Genomic DNA, 22118 nt, shown 5'->3' with positions numbered 1-22118 from the left:
ATCCTAAACCTTGTAGACTTTGATGCATACTTGGGAACCATACAAATGTCCTCCCATGTTGCGCTTGTAAACTGCTTTTCCAGTATGCCTTCCCAATATTTTCTAATCTCTTCTGATAATTCTAATAGTTACTATGCAATATTTTATATGTCCTACTAATTATTACTTTTTTAACAGCAGCTTCTGTTTTTAAGCGAGTAGGTTGCATCACAAAACTTAAAAAGATGAAAGTGCTTAATAAAAAAACAAAACACAAATAATTATGCACCTTTGACCCATTAAATGCCAGGACCTCATCAGAATAAAACAATCCACTACATCACTTCCTTTTATACCTTCACTGCTAATTAAAACCATTAATTATTCCATCATGTAAAATCGGTTTACTTTTGTATGTTCGAACGGCAAAACATTTGCCGTTCGAAACAAAAAGTAAACCCGAACATAAACATTCCACAACTTCTACTCTGGTTGATACAGAGAGGACTGACTCGTACATAAAACTAAGGGGACTCAAAACATTTTCAATACTCTCATGTTACTATCCATAAACAAGACTTTTCATTTTCTCATTTTTTTTTATCTTTTTAGTCTTTTCCCACATATCCTTAGCTGCCATAACAGAATCCTTTTTAATCTATACTCCTAAATACTTCATCTCTTCATTTCCCCACAAATAGAAGTACTGCTGAACCAAATCAAGAGTGGGTACATAATTTGACTATAGCCTTTGTTTTTTATCTTCATTAATTTTATATCTTGAAAAGACTTTAAACGGTCTCAAAATGTTCCACAACACTGAGATGTCCTTTTCTGGATTTATATAGGTTCATAGGTTCATATCAGGCACAAAATCGTATCAGATGTAAAAAAAAAAAAAAAAAATCTTGATTGCCATACCAATTACATCATTGATTTTCGAGTCCCTTATTTTCTTAGCCAATGGCTCTAAACAGAAAGCAAATAAAGTGAAACAGGATATCCCTGCCTGCTTTTCAAACTCAGCTTATTGGAGAGGAACCCTCACACTTCAATTCTTGCCTCTGACCCTTCATATCTTCCTTTTAAATTAAACTTATTATATAATGGAATGCAAAAACTTCCATTACCTACTTGTACAAATGCAGTTTACTGTGGCAAATGCTTTCTATGCATCAAGACCCATTAACAGTAGTACTTTTATTACACTACACTTCCCTCAGGATCACCATTGTTCTATTAATGTTGGCAAACATTTACCACCCCCTCCACAAAGCTATATTGATCCATATCTGTCAATTTTGTCAACACATTTGCCATTCTTTTAGCTAGTAAAAACAAGCACTTTATAATCATGGTTTAAATTAATTTTTTTTATGAAGCTGGATCTGATGGGTCCTTACCATCTGTGACGTCCCCACTCTGGGCCAGTAATCAAGGAGCCTGAATTCTTACCACAGACATGGGAAAGGGACATTCACTTGGAACAAAAATGAATACACCCAGTATTTCCAAATGCAGCAGCTCTCTGCATCAAGCACAATTTCCCTTAAGAGCACACTTAGTTCAGGGTCAGATTTCTCTCTCTCTCCAGGGCCCCAATGAGACTCTCCACTGGAACAGCTGTAGAGTTGAGTCCTCAGCAAGTGTCCAAGCCAAGTCCTCCAGCACCCTCTGTGAAACCAGCACTTCTAGTCCCTGCTCCATGCAGCTGACACACAAACTTGGATATTTGATTTGAATGCACGTACACACACACACACACACACACACACACACACACACACACACACACATGGTAAAGGCTGGCACAGATTTACTAGCTATGCCCCATTCTGCCTAGACTATAAAGGTAGTTACACTGCCACCAGATACTCCCAAGCCAGCTACTCTACGGCTCTTACGAAGGTATCAAATTATACTGAGTGAAATGAATATTAATACAAATGACAGTGTCTGACCAATGCAGTAAGGCTTTCAGCAGTGGCCACAGAGTCACCAAATAGGTACAAGTACTCTCAAAGGTTAAAATATTGTCTAAAGGACCAGCCACAACGAAACGTTTAAATATATTTAATAAGAAATAATAAACACATGAAAATATGTAATATATAGCTACAATAAACACAAGAGTTTTTATCACAGGAAATATTAAAATAACACAGATGAATAGATTCATACAGATACAGAAAAACAGTACTTAACTAATCTCACTATATTTTCCTGACTGATCTAAAGAATTACTATTCCCTGGTTCATTACAGCAAGGCAAGATGAAGTTGGTGAGAGATAATTCTGTGTCAGATTCCAAAAACAGACTGCTCTGAGATTTCAGTCTCATATAATATTAAAACATTATTTTTGCCCTGGGTTACAGAATGACATCACATACATTTGGTCATCTGACTTCTGGTTCCCATACTAACCCCTTTCCTAGCAACAGACCCAAAATCTTGCATGTGTGTCAATCATACACACACACAGAGTTTTGCCAAAATCTGTTGCAGCTTTGGGAAGTCATAAAACAATTTCAAACTTCCACCCTTCCAGAACAGCAATTAGTTCCCTGCTTGAGACAATACAGCTGGAGTCCTAGTCCTTGTTTTTCAAGACATTTAGTTTCCAGCTGCAATCAGAACTATAAGATACAGTCTTTATGGCCTACATTAAGTAATTTAACTTCATACTATTTTTCAAAGTTAGCTGGACTGAGATTAACCACTTCTCTTCCAGTGTCCTCTGTTAACGTATATACATTTCCTCAGTTACAACAACTGATATAAATGTATTTTCGGGTCAGCAGGACCCATTGTTGATGCATCTTTAACAAAGCATCTGTACAAATCAGTTTGATACACAAATGGCATAATTCTTTACAAAATTCCAGCTAGCTGTGCTGGCATATGTTACACTTCCACTGGCCTACTTCTCCTGGCATAGTTGGTAATATCTCACATCATAACACCATCTTTAGGTATTACAGCCACAACAACTTTATTCCAAGATAATGGTTCCCTGCCTTTTAAAATACTGTTAAACAAAATCATCTGGATCTTCATCACTTTCTTACCTCCTAACTGCCAAACTTCCACAAGAATTCCAGCTGCTCCTGGAGACATTCCCAAAGATTGATTATACATCACTTTATCCCTTCTCCTCCTATCTTTGTTAGTTGCTAAGCCTCAACTGCCTCTAACCATGGCATAATTAGTCTTCTATAAATATTTCCATTGGCGCTTTTTCATTTCAACATTTTTCTGCTTTATACAAATTTTCATAACATTTTCAAAATATCTTATTTTTCTTGTTATAGGCTCCCTAAGTTTAGTGATAACCCTTTCTACTTTGTTTCCTACACTGTTGTGCTAAACTTCTTTGTGCTCTGTAATTTTAATCAAAAAATAGTTGCATAACAGTCTCTCTAAACTCGTGCACATAATCCAGATACTCCCTTATTTGTGCCTCTTCTGTTTTTTTTTAAGATTAGCAGCAAAAATAGAACTCAGAAGACCACCACAGCAATAAAACGATTTATTACAGACAAGCGCTTTCACGTAGCACACCTACCCTTTCCCAAGTCCTTAATACAAAATAGCAAAGCATTTCACATTTTATACAAAGTTAAATGCAATAAAAGTTAATTGAAGCAATTAAAATCACATAATTGAAACATCAATTCATTTCATTCACTTAAGGGGGCGGGCAACTAACTCTGGTTTAATGCAAACATAATTATTCAAGCCTGGATGTATGTGTGCTTGCAACCTTAAAATCCACTTTAATTCAATCCGTTCTACTTGATTGTTGTGGTTGCCTCCCCTTTTGTCAGGAAAAACTATCTATAGAAAACTCCATTTTATGTCTGGCTTAAGCATTCAGTTTTTATTCTTTATACCCTACATATGCTGATAAACCCTGTCCTTAAGCCTCTTCTGAGTTTTACCCACATAGAAACATTCACAGTTTTTACACTTTGCGAAGTAAACCAGATTAGTATTATTACATGTAGCATAAAACCTAGGAACAGAATTAAAAGGTAAATATGGATGCTTAAATTCTTGTGTTTTGCAAATATGCTCACACATCCTACAATTCCTGCACGGGAAAGTTCCTACCTTGTGTGTATGTACTGTTGTTCTCTGCCAATCGCTACACAACAGCTGTTTCATGTTCCAATTATTTTTGTAAATAAAACTCTGAACTTGTCCTATAATAAGAGTTTCCTTATCTCCTGTCAAAAAGTGCCAATTTCTTCTAATAATATCACACATGCTACTGCTATTAAGTTATAAAACATACTTTTTTTCAGTAGAAACTCTTTTCTGATTAGCCCCTGTACAATCAGTGCAACTATCATTCTGTGTAACAGCATCACTAATATTTTTAAATGTCGACATCCCGTATCCTCTCTCTGTAAACATTCATTGTAGATGATCTCATCCCTTCTATCCTTGAATGTGTTGCAGATATTGCTCACTCAGTGTAGCTGTCCTTTAATAATGTTGGGAAAAATATGTCTGGGATGCATACTGCTATGCTTCAACAAACTAATTTTCCAACAGGATTTTCGAAAAAGCTTGGTGATAATATCTCGTGCTTCATCTCTATATACTGAAACATCCAGGAAATCTATAGAATTAAAGGAGTACGGCACTGTAAACTTTAAGTACTTAAAAGAGATGACAGATTTCTTGAAGTCTAATAGAGGCTGCAGTCCCCCATCCCACAAAAAAAAAAAAACGTCTATATAACTTTATATGCATTACATTATTGAATAGATATTTATTCTCCCAGTAATATACTGTCAAGTTCACATAGGAGTTTGCTCAGGGGGTGCCTATGGCAACCCCCCACTTTTGTAAATAAATAGTATCTTCATACGTGAAGATGTTGGAGCAAATTATGTCCAGCAATGCACAAATCAATATAATTTTGTTCCTAGACTTTATGCTACATGTAATAATAATAATCATGTGGTTTAGAGTGTAAAAATTGTGAATGTTTCTATGTGGGTAAAACTCAGAAGAGGCTTAAGGACAGGGTTTATCAGCATATGTATGATATAAAGAATAAAAACTGAATGCTTTAGCCAGACATACAATGGAGTTTTCTAAACATGGTTTTGTTTTTAAAGTTTTACAGATAGTTTTTCCTGATAACAGGAATAATACGGATTGAATTAAATTGGATTTTAAGGTTGCAAGCGCACGTATATCCAAGGCTTGAATATGTGTGTGCATTAAACCAGAATTAGTTGCTCTTGGGAGGAAACTGTGTTTGATACAGACAGCTGCATTTGAACATACTGTAAATTCATTCCTGTTTTTAGTGACAGTCTCTCACTGGCGTCAGCAGTGAGGATTGAGGTTACTTGACTATTGGCCAGGGGTAAAAAGAGGCCATCATAGTACCTTTCAAGTTCGTATTTCCCTCTGCAAAGAATACTCGGAACTCTCCAGATTAACTGCTTGCACCAACATAATGTTTCCATGTAAAAGTAGGCAGCAATGAATCTCTGTAAATTTCACTCAAAACAGACTTGTGGAGTCCCACTGAACATTTGTTAATAAAAAACAAGCGAACATCTTTGCAGATGTAAGAAATAGCATTATTAATGGCTTTCATCATTTTGTCTTATTTTTCAAGCCTACTTGCTTACAAAAAGCACTTGTTAAACATCTACCCTTGTTAAAATAAGTGAAAATATCATAATTTTACATATAACACAATTAGTGAACTTCTTCACCCCACCCCACTCCAGCAGCCCAAGATCAAAACATATTAACATTAAACTTGCTTTTGTCCAGCCTTTCTTCTCATTATACAGTAAAGCGTACATTTCTTAACTATAAGCGTGCTTGTTTACTTTAATATCTTTAATACATGCAACAGTCACCAGGAAGACCCCCCCAATATTTAAATATCCCCGACTACACAATTGCTGTACTATAATGCAGTTTATTCCATGAAATGTTTTATATAAATAATAATCAAAAAAATAATTTTACTTAGTTATATTTTCCCCTTTTAGTGTCCTTCTACACATTAATGATATAAAGATGGGTATACACTTTACAGCCCACACACAAGATTAACAAAGTCAGCAAAAGTGCATTCTTTCTCGGCTAGTTTTTCTTGCGAAGCCATACTTCAAAAGAGAATGAGGCTTTATAGCCTCACATTTATTCACCAATTTCAGTGCTGTTGGTCTTCCTGTTCATCTCCATCTTCCAACACCAAACTCTGGTTCAACTCAAAGATGCTCCTGATTCTTCCAGTCAACTCATGTGCTTTTCTCTCTCTCTCAAATTCCCTTTGGAACACTGGAAGAGGTTCAACTGGCAAAGTCTCTGTGTGCTTCACTGTCACAAGCATAAGAAGCAAACCATCAAAGTCCAGCAAGTAACCACAGGAAATCCAACAGTGTGAAAACCAAACTCCCAATTTCACGGCTGTAACACAAAAAAGTTTTATTCCAACATACAGGATACAAGGATTGAGCGCTTTCGTCTCCCACCTGGAGACCTCTTCAGAATCACTTTAATCCAAAAATCTTTCAGTTTATATACTACTCTATTAACATAGTTAGTGATTATTCAATTGAAAATCAATTAAATAAAATAATTCATTTTAAAGTGATGGCTCACCTTATATGTAATAAACCCATTACAGGCAAAAAAACAGAGAGCAAAGATCAAAACTGAATTCTTATTATAACTCTAAAAACATTCATATGCATGTTAATACCAATGTATAAATATATACATGTATTCTTTGTGTTTTTGGTGTCATTTGTATAATACCATAACTCAGTTAAACAAAACTGAACTGAGTAAATATTAAAATACATACAAAAATATAAATGAATATACATGTTATATATATAAAAAAACGTCTGCATGAATATATCAATATTAATCATAATAGTACAAGTAATAGTAATAAATAATAATATATATATATGTATATATGAAATATTTTAATTAATTTAACTCTTAAAATAATGCAAGTTTATTAAAAAATTTTTAAAAATTTTTAAAAAGTTTTTTAGAAAATGTATATATAAATTTATGTGTACATATATTATGTAATGAAGATATTAGTAAAGAATGATGAAATGATGAAATATTTTTCCTTTTTTGTAAAACCAACTTCTTCTTCTTTCGGCTTTTCCCGGTTAGGGGTCGCCACAGCGGATCACCTTGTCCGCACATTGAATGGCAGTGGAGTTTTACGGTGTCGAGTTGCCAGCCCGGCACCCAACCTTCCACAGAAGGCACACACACACACACCTAGGGCCAATTTAGAGTGTCCAATCCACCTGCAGCATGTCTTTGGGATGTGGGAGGAAACCGGAGCACCCGGAGGAAACCCACGCGACCACAGGGAGGACATGCAGACTCCACACAGAAGGCACCCCAGCCGAGGATCGAACAGGAGAACCTCTTGCTGTGAGGCAGCAATGCTAACCACTGCACCACCATGGCCGCCCCTTTTTTGTAAAACCAACAAAATACAAAAAAATACAAAATCTGACTAGCCTTTTTGAATGTAACCTTTGCCATTCTGGCTTCTAGTATTTGTGCAGCAAAACGAGACAAACAACTAAATATGTTTGCGAAGGATTTTGTCTTCCCACATAAAATCAAAGCTGCAGCAAGTACTCAACTCTGTAGGAACAAGCTCGAAAAAATGGGATGTTGAAAGTTTGATTCTGTGGCTACTCTAGGTATAAATGTGGGGTTTCTCCTAATGACAGCTCTTTCTTTGTGAAAAATAAGATAGGGGGTTAGCAAAAGCGATCTACAACTCAAGTTCTTTTCACTTAAGTAAATGCAACTAGAAAGTGAGTTTTCTGAGACAGATACACAAAGTCTGCACAGGCAGCTGGTTTGAAGGGTAGCAATGTTACCTTCCAGTATGAAGTACAAGTCCTATTTATTTACTGACATTTGATTACCAGGAAAGTCCGACTGGGTAGGTGCCCATTTTCAGCAAAGGCCCAGCGAGAAAAGCTCCAAAGTATTACAAAAACATTTTAAGAACAATCATTTTACAATCTACAAAAATACAATAAAAACATTCAAAAATCTACAGTTTAATTATACCAAATTATACATAATGTGGTAACATTGGTTACAAATAAATATAACTTGTATGACAATGATTTAATATTCAGAGAAACTGCATTCATTTTAGTGAAACTAAGGGTAAGTTAGTATAAGGCAAACAGGAATTGTAATACAAAGTGGGAGGAAAATCAGGATTATGGCACATTTAGATAGTCAGGTGAGAGAAACTGAAGTAAGGAAGTAAATGAAGAAGGGGAATAAGAAGGTGTAAGGTATAAATAGGTACTTGCTCATATTTAGGGACATAGTTTACCTGAGGATGAGTAAGATCAGAGACACATTTTGGCTAAGAAGTCTTTCAGAATGAGTTTAAAGGACTGGAGGGAGGGTATTGACCTAGTGGACACAGATAAGACTTTCTAGGCCTTGGCAACATACTATGTATGCAGACCATGCCCAGCAGATTTGATAGGTTTGTGGACATAGAGGAGTTTTTGGTCATTGGATTGCAATAACAGAGTAAGAATATAACCGTACAGACTTGTATATAGTGCTGGACAAGCAGATGGATGCTGATTAATTTTATAAGTGGTGTAAAGCTGAGATGATGTGTACATATGTTAGCTGAAGGTGTAGTTCTAACAAATTTAAGCTTTTTTGTGCTATACTGTGGTGGGCTCTGAAAGGGCTATTTATGCAAATTTAGCCACTTTATTATTGCATTGTTCAAGTTTTGCTTTTTTGTGATACCTGGAGGTTAGCAAGGATGGGAAAGCAATAAAGTAAAGAAGGGAAGAGGTAAGTAGTGGTAAGTGTAGCTTTAGGTGCATTGCTGAGAAAGTTTTTAGCTTTGCAAGGCATCCTTATTTTTTGCGGATTTTTTTTTAATACAATTTAGTGTATAAAGGCTGAATGTAAGATTAGCATCCACAATCATCTCTAAGAATTTGCTATGAGACTTCAAAGGTTGCACTATTAAGAGAGGGACTTTAAATTTTGTTTTTCCATTGAAGGAGAGGCATGGGGGAAAAAATAGTAGTTTGTTTTTTTTGTGTGGGGGGGATTGAGTATGAGCTATAAAAGCCATGTTTCATCGGTTGTTAAAGCTTTCTAGTTTTGTAGAGATGAGCCATGCGTTCTGAGGTGCATATGACTGTGGAGTCATTTGTGTAGTGTATTGCGTTAGGGAGACTTGTTGTGTGGAAGGTGTTGGCAAGAATGTTGCAGAGAAGAGAACAAAGGATAGAGCCTTGTGTACATCAGTGGTGACTGGGAGGTATGGATAGGGGGGTGGAATGTCATTTTACTGACTGACACCTAACTGGATGTAGTTTCTGAATCACAGAAGGGTGTGCGGAGATAGACCTAGTGAAGGCATTTGAAGTACAAATCTGCTGTGTCAAACTGTCTGAAAGGCTTTCGGACAAGTCTAGAAATAAGGAGAAGACTAGTCTGCCATTATCTCTAGCGTTATTGATTGTATCAATAAAGGTTAGAAATGCACTGCTAGTACTATGGGTGGGACAGAAGCTATGCTGAGTAAGGGATAGGAGTTCTTACCGCAGACAGTACAGCAATTGCTTTTGAGCACATTTTTCAAGTATTTTGGGGAGTGATCTGTTGAATTTCATCCTTTGTGTACACAGATGTATGATGGAAATGGATGGATCCTGAATCAAATGGCAGAGTTGAAATGCTCCTTTTAGGAAGGAAAGGCATTACAAACTTTCAGGGAAGCCAGTGAAGCTCATTAAAATCTTGCATGAAAGTTAGAGATTGCTGCAGGATGCAAATTTATTGGTGAGAAACTGAGCCTGACATTAAATTATGTCAGGTATGAAAATATTACTGGGATAAGTGCTGCAAATGGTAGCCGACCTTCAGAATTTGCCTCATATCTTTGTAAGCTTAAAACCAAAACCAAAATACAAAGCAAGAATCAGGTCGAAGGTTGAGTAAACAAAAAACACTCCACCAAGCTTTCCACAAGAATTAAAATGTTTACTGCCAAGTGCTTTTGCCCAGTCAGACTACAGACTTCATCATCTGACGATCATCCGATTTTATTTCTTGGGAAAACTTGGAGTATCTTAGTAAGCTTATGAGGTATTTGGTTTCTGAAGGATATCAGAATGATTTACCACACTCTGCAGAAAGTCAGTCTGCAGACTTTGAGTGGAACTATACAGGCAAGGTATTTAGTTTCGGAGAGTACAGGTCTGGCTGTACCTAACCTGTTACAAGAAACACAAGCAATTTCTTGAAAAGATATGAGGTGAAGCAGTCCATCTTTTAAATAAAGGAAGAAGGTTGTCAGAGCAAGAAAGTTCTGATGTCTTTTGGTCTTCTATATGAATACGGTCAGAAAAAATGGGGGAAAGGCTTAACGACCAGATAGTCAGGCTGAAGCCAGTGAATCCTAAGGTTGTTTGCTAGAAGGGAGAAATCCCTGGGATATTTTCAGCCCACACACATCCCTCACCTGTACCCCTCTCCCCCTGTACCCCCTCTTAATTTTATTTACCCTTTCTTGTACATACTGTAAATACAGTTACACTGAATGCCTACAGGCCTTAATGATTTGTATTACCTGCAATTTTGATATTGCTCTACATCTTCTGAACTCATTGTTACTAAGCTGTCTGATTTTTTTTTACTTGCTTCATATTTATCATATTGGTTGCATTCATCCAAGCTCATTCTGAAAACAGTACAGCTGGATTAGTGCTCCACCCTGGTTAACAAATAATAAATCAATTCAGTAACCAATAACCCAAACAGCATTTGAATTAAAACAACAAAAAGTAAAAAATAATGCTGAACCAGATGTTTAAATGAACCTTTAAACCCTTAATCCACAGCTTGAGCACTTTCATTCCTCTTAGTAGCAGAACTTCATCAGAAAGAACACAATTATGTAATCAGTAAAGGGCTTGTAGCTAATGCCTTATGTAAACACTCAGTTATAAATTGTGATTTTAAAAAGTTTGCATTTAGTATTCTTGAAAAAGTTAAACCTAGTAATAGAGGGGGTGACTGGGAAGTAATTCTTCAATGAATGTTCTGGGATCTGTTACTTAATGCCTGTAACCCACCAGGCATTAACTATGTTATTTTCATTAAGCCTATGTTAAAAATCAAAGCAACCAAAGTATAATTAACTTATTTTATAGTATTGCATCTGATTACATTTGCTTGATTTAATATTTCTAACAATATTTCAATATTTAACATTTGGATATTTATTAAATATACTGATTAGCATTTTTAACGATGGGGTTTTTATTGTAAAAATAACTGGGCATCATAAAAATGGAAGCTACCATAACCTCAATGGATCTAAGACATGACTTCTGTTAAATAACTTGATTAAAATGATGTTTTGAACTCTGGCAAAGACTGCTAGAATCCTGACAGCAGAATGCCTGCGAAAGAGTGATCTTGGTACCCAGTGAAGGTTGTACTTCCCCAGGTTCAAAAGGATTTCTAGGAAGCTGAACATTCTGAGCAGACACTCCCTGTTGCTTGGCAAGAGGACCATGTTTGGGGAAGCAACTGCCCAATCATTCAGGTATGGGAATATTTTCACTACTGGCTGTCTCTGATATGCCATGGCTATTGCCATGTCTTTGGTGAACACACTGGGGGTAGATACTAAATTTCTTAACAGACAATGGCTTCTTCTACCTGGAAATGTATAAACCGGTTTGATTTCTTGGTGACTTTATACTGAGTTATGCATCCTGGAGATGCAAACAGCACATCCAGCCTCCTTAATATATATAAGGCAGAAGTGTTCACCCTGTGACCTCGTGAAAATTTTCTCTGGGGATATAGGTTTAGGCTACTTAGCTCCAGGATGGTACGGTCTCAGATCCTTTATTTTCCTTGATCCAAAAAGAATCTGAAACAGTGTTCTTGTCCTTTCTGGACTAGTGGAATCTCCCGGGCAGTTTTTTTTTTTTTTTTTAAATAAGAAGCTTAGCACTTCCTTCTTTGCAAAATGATTTGGACAGGATGTGATGTCTGAAACTAGCAGCAAAGGAAAGGGTAGACAGATGGTGAACAGGATTACATAATCTCTACATATTATGCCTGTGACCCAGCTCTCTTTTGGTGATTTCAAGGAGAGGAGACCTTGATTGTTTCCAGAAGGAAGCAATCAGGGGAACAATTCAGAAGCAATGCTGCCTTATCCTGGGGCAAACCATGGCCGCCCAAGGTAAGGCAGTTACTTGCATCTTTGGAATTTATCTCATGAGGATGGACTTTTCTCATCCTCTCTTACTGATTATTCTGTGGGCTATATCTAAACCACACCTACAGCTCCTCAGTGTTTTACAATATGAATGCAGGGGATGTTGACATTTTTCTGCCACAGTTATGATAGACTTTAAGGTCACCAAAAGGACCGATGAACAGGAAATCCAAAAAGGTCACTCTGGTATCCTGTGTGAAATCCATTAACCTGAGCCAGGAATGCCTAGGTAGAGATACGTCAGATGCTGTCGCTCTGGTCATATGTTCGGCAAAATTGCACAACCCATGTTTGTTCATTGGGATATTTTGCAGACACCCTAATGGTTATGGATATCAGTTGGATACGACAACCCTGTTTCCAAATGTTGGCCAAACATTTTACTTATGCTGTGCTGACGAGGCCATAAGAAGGTCGAAACATTCATGTCCACAGCTAGTGGGGTTGGGCCTTAATGGCCTGAATTTGTCTGTAATAGACTTTAAAAGGAAAAAAGTCATGGACATTCATTGATGTCCTTAATGGGTCATTTGCATATATCCCATGTCACCTTTAACACAAGAAATTTTAAGGAATCACACAGTGGGAAGTCTAGCTTGGCTAGATTTTTCTTTTAGTTTTTACTGATTGGTTTGTCTGTCGACCTTACTTACTGTTTTTAATATGGGCCATAAGCTTGATAATACTGGAAGACTGTGACCTGGGCCAGTAGCTTCCCCTTCAGTGTTCAGTTCAGTAGCTCCTATGTCACATGAAGCATTTCATCATTCAGATCGGAGTCAAACAGTACAACACCTGAAAGACTAGGATAGTAGGGATGAAAGGAGGAATCCTGCCCACATTTCAAAACAGGACGAGCTAACTTTGTTGAATCCATTGTAGAAACCTTGGAAATTTGACAGAGAATCACTCTCTTTGACATTATGCCTTACAACTGTTTGATAGCTCAAGCAAACAACGGAGAATGAACAGATGTGGACACATCATGGTTCAGTGGCTTAGGGTGGATCAATGGCTGGCCTGACAGGACCAGTTTCATCAAGAAGTTCTGCAACTTTTCTCTATGTATGTCATACAGTGGATATATCAAATGCTATGGAAATTTTTTGTACCCTTCTCCTGAATGATACCTGTCAACAAGGAGATCCCTCTGATACTTTGTAAGCTCTCTGCGAACCATGGCTTTTGATGTAGCAGGCAACTGAGTAAATGTTAGGAAAATCCCACTAGGACAGCTGAACTTCATTTGGGGTTAATCAGAGTCTCTTAAATTGATAGCAAATGCACACCCAAGAAGCTCGAATGTTGTAATTAAATCAAAAGGTGAGTCAACAAATTATTAGTTTAAGGGTGTGCACACTTGTGCAACCAGCTTATTGTACATTTTTTATTTTTTTATATTTTCCCCCTAACAAATTTGTTTGCTTTTCAATTGAATTGTACAGGTTATATTTCACATTAAAGGTGGGAAACGTTTTGAAATTATTTCTTGTGGTCTCATTTTTTATATCACAAAAACCTGGCATTTCAACAGGGGTATGTAAACTTTTTTTATCCACTGTACATCAGGTACAGCAGTCGATACTATTTTGCCCCTCTCCTCAGTAAATAAGATGAGTGTTACCCTTTTGTGGACAAAAATATTGTATTACAGTCACCCTTTTGTGGACAAAAATACTGCACTACAGTCACACTTAAACACTTGATTCACTGCAGCTACAAGGCCTAAAGGCCCAAGAGGCCAGACAAGATGATGCAAACAAAAGTAAACACACTTTAAGGTAACAGAAGAAAGGTGCTGGATATGATGCATACACATTTAAATACGTTAGACTGATTAATTAGTGTGTTATGTGGTACACAGCAATTTAAGAAAATTAAGCAGACAGTACAAATGAGTATGGACCACAGCTCCTGTCTTGGCATATTATTATTAAGACTCCTGATATGACAAGTAGTTTAACAAAAGTTAAGGAAAGAAAAATTATTTACACACACAATAGATATGCAGCCCACTAGCAATTTACAGGGAAAATACTGAGGAAACACCATAATGTAGTTCTGAGTTTGTCTTTCAACAGCCAGGGGGGTTGCAGAGCAACAAAGAGATTGAGATCGTGGTACTGTGCTGCATGACTGGAAGAGGGTCCCCGGAAGCCTAGAAAAGTTTTATTAGCCAAGTAGTCCTAATCCCTGCAGAATACAATCCAAATGGTCACACACAATAGACCACTTTTTATTATATCTTAGATGAACTGAAGATGTTCAAAACACTTAGAAATGTTCTACAGTGCTTATAAAATTGTCCCTATCCTTCCTCTTTTAGGCTTTCTCCCATTATTATATTTTCAAGAAAATATCCTTGGGCAATATCATAGTTTAAGTGCTATAATGAATTAAGTGCAACATTTGTGTAAGACTAAATCCTGAAACATCTTCCAATAGGTTGGGATTCAGAAATTATATAAAGGCTAATCTAATAATACTCGGTGATGACCTGGCTAAATTCAAAAGCCTCTTCTATCTTGCTATATATCCAGACCTTAAGAACACTTATGTGGAATCATTCACTGCCAAATTTTATGCACAAAGACACATCTGTTGCAATAAAAAAAATAGAAGAAAAAAAAAAAACTAACTCAAAAATAAACCCCTATGGTGGAATCCAAACATAAACAAGCCCTATAATAAAAGGCAAAAATTGACTGCATACAAAAATAAATCCAACTCTCAAGATGCCAAAAACAGTGCTGTTAAACTAAATGAGGAACTCCAGACATTGGTCAACTCGCTAAGTAATAATAAATGTAAAACCTTTAATTATGCTAAAAATGTCAGATACAGTGCCAGCACTGTGCAGAGCTAATACTAAATGAAATCACATACTCATACCCAAAGGACATAGCTGATCTACTAGCAGACAACTTTAGCTCAAACTTCATTTCCATCTCTTCACCATCATCATCAGAATGGACAGGTGATAAATCAGCAAGCAAAAATGACAGTAGTACTGCTAGAATAGAATTGAATTCATCCTCAAGTCTTGGCGAGTACCTTCATGAGGTGGGCCCTGTTCTTTTACAAAATCTCACCAGGGCGACACTCAGATAGAGACTGCATTTTATATAGCATATATCATGGACAGAACTATGTTAAAAAATAAAAAAGATAGTTGGGTGCACAAGACCCATGATAAAAAAGTGCCCAATACTGGTAGGTGCACTGTGCCAGGAATGGAAAAAATGACAGTGTGGAATCCTCAAGTCACGGAAACATTTCTACAATGGGGCTAAGTCAGGCCCAGGGGGAGGATGGCTGCCCTGTTATAGAAGGAAGTAGTACTCCACAAAAAGTGATAGGCCAAAAAAGAGCCATAAAGACGAGAGAGTGGACCATTGAGGATAAGAAAAATTATTTGTTCTTTCTATTATGCAAGACCACCAGAATTTCCACACACAAGATATACAAAAAGATTGAGAGAGAAATTACAGGAAAGAAAAACACTTGCACAAAAAAAAAACAGCCAGAAGCTTCAAATTAAAACGTGTGTTCATTAATACAACACATCTATGATATATATATATATATATCACATACACACCAAGAAACCTTGGGCCGTTTGGAAAAACAAGTGACTGAGGACTTACGAAAATATAAAACAAAATCTAGAGATTTTTGAAATGTATAAAAAGGAAATACAGATAAGGGAAAGAGAGAGCTGATATGTTGCAATATTTATGCATAGGAGAAAGCTAAAGTATTCAATACAAAAAAGCAGTCTCAAAGATATTAGAAGAGAAATACAGGCAAAGGCATCCAGATATGGAAAATTTCATAATACAAAAACTAAGATCACAAAGAGGAAGTGTAGAATGGGAGATTAGTAAAACAGAAGTTAAAAAACAAAAAACTGACGTTATGGAATACCAGCAAAGTGAAGCATTTAGTGGAGAATATCTAACAGGTTATATCACAGCATGATGGAACAAGTCCCCCAAGTAAGGAGCAGGAGACATCTGAAGAAGAAATATAGACATGGGAAAAAGAAAGAGATTTAATATGGTGCAAATGTTTATGCAAAGGAGAAAGCAAAATGAATCAATACAAAAAAACAGCAGCACCAACAATATTTGAAGAAAAATATAGGCAAGGGCATCCGGATATGGAAAATTTTACAATACAAAAAATAAGAAAAAGAGGAAAAGTAGAAAAGAGGATCAGTAATGGAGAAATTAAAGAAATAGAAACTGAGGTTATGGAGTACCTGCGAAGTGAAGGATTTAGTTTAGAAAAATCTAACTTTGATACTGCCACAGCAGGTTAAACCAATGGGTTCCCAAATTTAACCAGTGGAGTGTGAAACATCTGATCGCTTGTCATATTAAGATACTTTGGAAGCTTCCAAAATTTCAGTTGGAGTTGCACGGCAAGGGAAGGAAACTGTGGCAACTCTGACACAATGTTGTGGAGTGATAGGCCAGTGAATTCTTATATGATAGAGCAATGGATGGGCAGGATGAATCTAACAGAATGTGGCACAGGAAGATGTGGAATTGTCTATAGAATGTCCGCAGAAAACGGAAAACAAAGAATGTGCCCTCAGTTTAGAAGAGTTGCTTGATAGTCAACAAACCCCCAAAAGTTAGAAGTTTGACAAAATGAATGAACACAGTAACTAGGACGGTTCATAGAGATTCATGTAATATAACAGACGTAAATAGGATATATTACCATGCAACTAAATTAATAACAGATAAAGTCTCAGTAAGGGAAAGGAAGTGGAGAAATCAAATGCCATCATGGAAGTATTGAATAGAGAAAACTACAAAGCAATTAAAACAAGATGTGCCACTGTTAGAGTATAGAAGAGGGAACAGATCAACAAAAATACTCAAAGACAGACATGATAAAAACAATGAGCAGTATCACAACAGATCAGGATCTATCGTGCACCATCACAAAAAAATAATTTACTGATGACCCAGAAAGGCTTTATAGAGAACTGGGAAGCAAGGCAAAAGGAATTGAAACACCACAAAAAAGGAAAGACACATTTTGGAGAAATATCTATGAAGATCCTGTGAAATATAACAAAGATGCTAAATGTATAGAAGTAAAAGTAAGAATAAGAAATTCAAATGTACAGGATATGAAATAGGATAAAGTAAAGGCCAGAGAGAGACTGAAGCAAAGTTTAAGAAAAGCTCCTAATTGGAAAACCCCAGGCTGAGATGCAGTAAATTTCTGGCTAAAAGTATTAGCATCTTTACATGAAGCATTGTCGCCTCACAGCAAGACGTTGTCCTGTTCGATTCTCAGCTAGAGCATCTTCTGTGGGGAGACATGCGTGAATGGGCATACCTTCGTTGAAGGTAGTGCGTCAGAGCTGGCAACTCAGCATGTAAAAATCTACTGCCAATCATTAGCGGACCAGAGTTCTGCTGTGGCGACCCCTAACCGGGAAAAGCCGAAAGACACAACAACAACAACATGAAGGTTTAGCCAAGAGTAAGAACTATTTGTATGCACACCCTGAACAGACACCAACCTGGTTAACAGGAAAAAACTGCTCCTACTTAACAGCAAACCAGCAAGCTATCCTAAACACTACAGACTAATAACTTGACCTCTGAGGACATGTGAACTATACACTGAAATTGATGCTCACAGAGTTTATAGTCACTTAGAAGAAAACTCAATCATGGCAACAGAACAAAAGGGTAACAGAAGAAAGTCATATGGAACAAAGGATCACTTGTTGTCAAATAAAGTCATAAGGGAAAACTGTATATATATATATAAAAAAAAAAAAAAAAAAGGAAGAATCTAAGCATGGCATGGCAAGACTATAAAAACAAAACTTCTCTGCGTGGAAGATTTTCAATCCATATTTATCTAGTTAATCAATGTATATTTATCATATCAGATAGTAGTAGTAGAAATAGCGAACATAAACTTGTTCCAAGTCAAAAAATAAAATAAAAAGTACATAATTTCAAATATTATACAGAATTACTAAGTATTCAAAAGTAATCCAAGCAGGGTAGACAGTCTGTTTCCAGTCGAAAATCCTTTAAGTGCACAGACAAGCGATCCAAGTAAAAAGTACAGTTTTGTACCTACCATAAATGTAGATGTCCGAACTGGATAGCATCTGCAGTCATAACAACTGGGGTTGTCCTGTCGTCAGGCAGCCCTTCAGTCGGCCGGATTCCAAAGTCCGGGTCCGGCTTCGGCTGATGTCGCACTTCACCCGACGTCATCTCTGTTGGTCTTCGGGTATAAAGGCATCAGCCGACGCCATTTTCCTCAGTGTTTCTTGCCCCAGATGCCAGTTGCCCTCTTGAAGGCTAAAATTTGGATAAATGCCAATGTTTCCAAAAAGATAGAGGTAAACACAAAAATAAGCATGTATGTACATATATACAAACAAATACACCATAAAAGACTCCCCCCACCAGCTAGCTATTAGGAGGGTAAACACCCTAGGAGTACCACAGAGGGGAAGGAGGGAGGGTAATCCTGACTGCAGATGCTATCCAGTTCGGACATCTACATTTATGGTAGGTACAAAACTGTACTATGTCCTTCATGGATGCATCTGCAGTCATAACAACTGGGTAGAATACCATAGCCAACTAGGGGAGGAGGAAAAACTAGATTATGGTGTGTTTAAGATCCCTTGCAGTACAGCAGTGGCAAACCCTGCTCGGGATCTGGAATATAGAGGCAAATTATAATGCTTGGCAAATGTATGCACGGAGGTCCAAGTAGCCGCCTCAATAATGTCTTTGGTTGCCACTCCTCGTAAGAAGGCTGTGGTAGTGGCTGTTGCCCTTGTAGAATGAGGTCTTATGTTCTGTGGAATTGGTTTTCCATGGAAGGAGTAACAGAATCATATGCAATTTCCTATCCATTTGGAGATTGTCTGTTTGGAAATAGCTTTTCCTTCCCTTCCTGTTGCATAGGCTACAAAAAGCTGGTCAGTTTTTCTGGTACTTTTGTTCTGTCCAGGTAGTAGCGTAGCTGTCTATGTATATCCAAGGTATGCAGTATTCTTTCCCCTCTGTTTTGTGGGTTGGGAAAGAAGGTAGGTAGGTGGATTGCCTGGTTTAAAGACACTCTGGATACCACCTTAGGCATAAATGTAGGATTAGTCCTCATGGACACACTATCTTGGTGGAAGATTAGGAAGGGCTGTACTGCCATTAGGGCCTGAAGTTCAGAAACCCTCCTGGCTGAGGTTATTGCCAGTAGGAAAGCAGTTTTCCACGATAGAGGCTGTAGGTCTGCTGTTGCTGCTGGTTCAAAAGGTGATAGTGTCAGCTTTTCTAGCACAAAGTTCAAGTCCCAAGCTGGCAATGGTGGTTTCCTTGGAGGTTTTACATTCTTGATTCCTCTGAGGAACTGCCTGAGTAAAGGATGTGAAAAGACAGGTGGATCAAAGCTGTATTCTGCTGATATAGCTGATGCATGTATCTTGATGGAGGAGTAGGACAGGCCTGTATGTAGAAGTTCTGCCAAATACTCCAGAATGTTAGGCATATCTATGTTTGACACATCTTTTCCTCTTTCAGTACTCCAAATGACAAACCTTTTCCATTTTCCTGCATAGTTCCTTCTTGTTGAAGGTCTGCGGGCTTCAAGAATAATATCTTTGACTCTTTGGGAAAGTTCTGGATTAGCTGCTGCTATGTGATGTTCCATGCAGTCAGTTGCAACGTTTTAGGTTTGGATGCATGATGCTGTAGTTGTTCTGAGTTAACATCAAAGGCATCAGGGTATTGACCACATATTGTTCGAGACATGCTCCTCAGCAGTGGGTACCAGTGTTGTCTTGGCCAGTTTGGAGCTATCAGGATTATCCTTGGACGTTCTTCCTTGATTTTTAGTAATACCTTGTGTATCAAGGGAAGTGGTGGGAATGCATATGCTGTTAGGCCTTTCCAGCTGAAGGAGAGCGAATCCACTTTCCATGCCAGTGGGTGGAATGTCCTTGTGCAGAATTTTTTGAGCTGGTGATTGAGAGGGGAAGCGAAAAGATCTATCTGAGGCATTCCCCATTTCTTTGAGATGGTCTTGAAGATGTCCGGGTGTAGCATCCATTCGTGAGCATCCGATGTGGTTCTGCTTAATATGTCTGCTAGAGTATTCTCCTTTCCCGGTACAAATATTGCCTGTAACTGGATGTTGTAGCTGAGTGCCAGGTTCCACAGCTCCAAAGTCATTCTGCATAGGGGGTATGAATGAGTGCCTCCCTGTTTGTTGATGTACCACATGACTGTGGTGTTGTCTGTCCTTATCATCAACTGGCCCTCTTTGAGAAATGGTTTGAACTTTTGGATTGCTAGTTTTACTGCCAGCATTTCTTTTAGGTTGATGTGCAGGTGAAGTTGATCCTGCGTCCACAATCCTTGCACGCATTTGTCCAGCAGGTGGGCCCCCCATCCTAGGTCTGAAGCGTCTGTTGTGATGGTCTGGTTTGCTTGACATCTGCGAAAGGGTAGACCTGGGTTTGACTGGCATGCTTGAGCCCACCATAGGAACTCCTGTTTTAAGCATGGAATTAGTGGAATTTCTGTTTCTAGGCTGTGCCTGTGTTGGGACCATAAATTCTTTAGGTACCACTGTAGTTTTCTCATATGTAGTCTGGCAAGTGGGACCAAGATTATGCATGATGCCATGAAGCCCAAGGCCTGCAGTACTTTTCTTGCTGTTAACTTGTTCTGTTTTGTTAGAGCCAAGAAGTAAAGAGGGAGTTCTTTGTGTTTTTCTGCAGTTAGGAATGCCATTTGTCTTACTGTGTCCAATTCCGCGCCCAAGAATGTCCTTGTTTGGGATGGTATCAGCCTTGATTTTTGTAAATTGACTGTGTATCCCAGTGCTTGTAGCAAGTAAATGACCCTTTGTAAATCTGTTGTCAGCTTGCTTTTGTTGTCCCTTGTATTAGGCAGTCGTCCAGGTATGGGTAAATTTGAATTCCCTGTAGTCTGCAGTGGGCGATTACTGATGCCAGGCATTTTGTGAATACTCTGGGTGCAGTAGATAAGCCAAAGGGCAATGCTGAGAATTGATAATGCTCTGATCCTGCAAGAAATCTGAGGTATCTTCTGCAGATTGGTCGAATGGAGACGTGCAGGTATGCCTCCTTGAGATCTAGAGTTACCAGCCAACACTCCTTGCCCAGCATGGGAAGAAGTTGCTGTAGGGTCAGCATTTTGAATTTTGGGACAATGATGTATGTATTTAAGGTGGACAGGTCGAGAATAGGTCTCCAACTTTTTTCCTTTCTTGGAACTAGGAATAGTCTGGAGTAGAATCCCTTTCCTTGTTCTGTTGTTGGTACTCTTTCCACAGCTCTCATGTTTGCTAATTGCATTATCTGTTGTAGAGCCTCTGTTTTTTGATTTGGAGGTAGGTTTGGCATTCCTCTTTTGACTGGTAAAGTGTGGAAGTGGAACCGGTAACCTTGATCTATGGTTTGTAAAATCCACTTGTCCTTTGTGATATAGTGCCAGTTCTTCGAAAATAAGGTTAATTTGCCGCCTAATGGAGCTGCTATTTGTTCCCTGGTAGGCGGATTTAGAGGTAAGTCACTGTGGTTGTGTTGTTGTAGTGGCAGTGGTTGTGTCTGTGCCTCTGTTGTTACCTTGCCACTGTCGTCCTCTGTAGGCACCTCCTCTGGATTGGTTTCTGCCTCTGGAACGTCTATTCCTGCCCCTTTGGGATCTTGTGGAGTCAGGAAAGGACCAATTTTTGGCAGGCCGGTTTCTGCTAAACCTTGGGGGTTGAACCTGCAAGAAATCTTT

At 38.0% G+C, this 22118-nt stretch overlaps 1 protein-coding gene across 1 annotated transcript in view; it reads right to left on the bottom strand.

Moving 5' to 3' along the window:
* The window catches only part of BCL10 (BCL10 immune signaling adaptor), a 509008-nt gene that overhangs the window by 177045 nt on the left and 309845 nt on the right, over positions 1-22118 (bottom strand). The gene's annotated exons all lie outside the window — the stretch shown is intronic.

The sequence above is a fragment of the Protopterus annectens genome, chromosome 6.part0 (genome assembly GCF_019279795.1).
Source record: "Protopterus annectens isolate FY-2018-M chromosome 6.part0, PAN1.0, whole genome shotgun sequence".
Classification (NCBI taxonomy): Eukaryota; Metazoa; Chordata; order Ceratodontiformes; family Protopteridae; genus Protopterus; species Protopterus annectens.
The sequence above is the reverse complement of the archived record's forward strand: the minus strand, read 5'-3'. Positions and strand labels throughout refer to the sequence as shown.